General features: G+C 35.4%; 1 long non-coding RNA gene across 1 annotated transcript in view; it reads right to left on the minus strand.

Moving 5' to 3' along the window:
- Positions 1 to 289: 289 nt before the first annotated feature.
- LOC119590958 overlaps positions 290 to 794 on the minus strand; it is an 800-nt gene continuing 295 nt past the window's right edge. Inside the window, exons 2-3 of the long non-coding RNA XR_005230300.1 lie at positions 494 to 550; positions 290 to 379 (exon numbers count right to left, since the gene is read on the minus strand). This is a non-coding gene — a long non-coding RNA (uncharacterized LOC119590958). The remainder of the gene's footprint in view (positions 380 to 493; positions 551 to 794) is intronic.

The following is a 794-nucleotide window of genomic DNA, read 5'->3' on the forward strand; positions in this document are numbered from 1 at the left end:
CTTTCTGAAGTGTCATAGAAACTGCTTCTGTTTTAATTAAATGATATAAATGTGAAAGCCAGTTTAAACCGATACTCTGCATCTTTACGTTTCTCTCGGTATTGAATTCTCTAACACATAGAAATGTTATGTATTTTATGGAAGTGGTGGAGAGACAAACAAACAAATAGATAACCTGTGATGATATATTCCATTCAGTCTATTTTGATTATCATGATTATCAGTACGTCCACTTGTCGCTCTGTATGTGTAGTTTTATGCATGTGAGGGAAAGAAGGAAAGAACTTCAAGTGTAGAATATATTTTATTACAAACATAGATGGACGCTGACCACTTATGAAGAGTCGCCGAGCAGCCACACTTTATTTTCCATATCCTCCTGAAAAGATCACAATACAATAGAACAAAAGAATCGAAAACAGAAAATCAAGAAGCCATTTGCGACGTTATTTTGTCAAAATTCATCATTATCGCCTGTTAAGAGAAGGCTCACCTCCGAAGCCGCCTCCACGACCGCCTCCGAAGCCTCCGCCGAAGCCCCCGTGGCCTCCTGATGCAAAATGGGGCTTTAGAGTTCAATGGAGATAAGCGCATCTTGATTGAACATTATGTATTAGAAAATCATATTTACGATAACACTTTAAACCAGTGATTTCCAAAAAGGATTTGAGAAGGAATCATTAAATAAATGTGTAATACTTATATAAACTGAAAAGATATTTTGATGAAAGTATTATGTTAAAACCAGTGAAATGTTTTTAATCATTTATGAACATTACTAATACCATGCGTAT

This window comes from Penaeus monodon, chromosome 28, assembly GCF_015228065.2.
Source record: "Penaeus monodon isolate SGIC_2016 chromosome 28, NSTDA_Pmon_1, whole genome shotgun sequence".
In the NCBI taxonomy this organism is placed as follows: Eukaryota; Metazoa; Arthropoda; class Malacostraca; order Decapoda; family Penaeidae; genus Penaeus; species Penaeus monodon.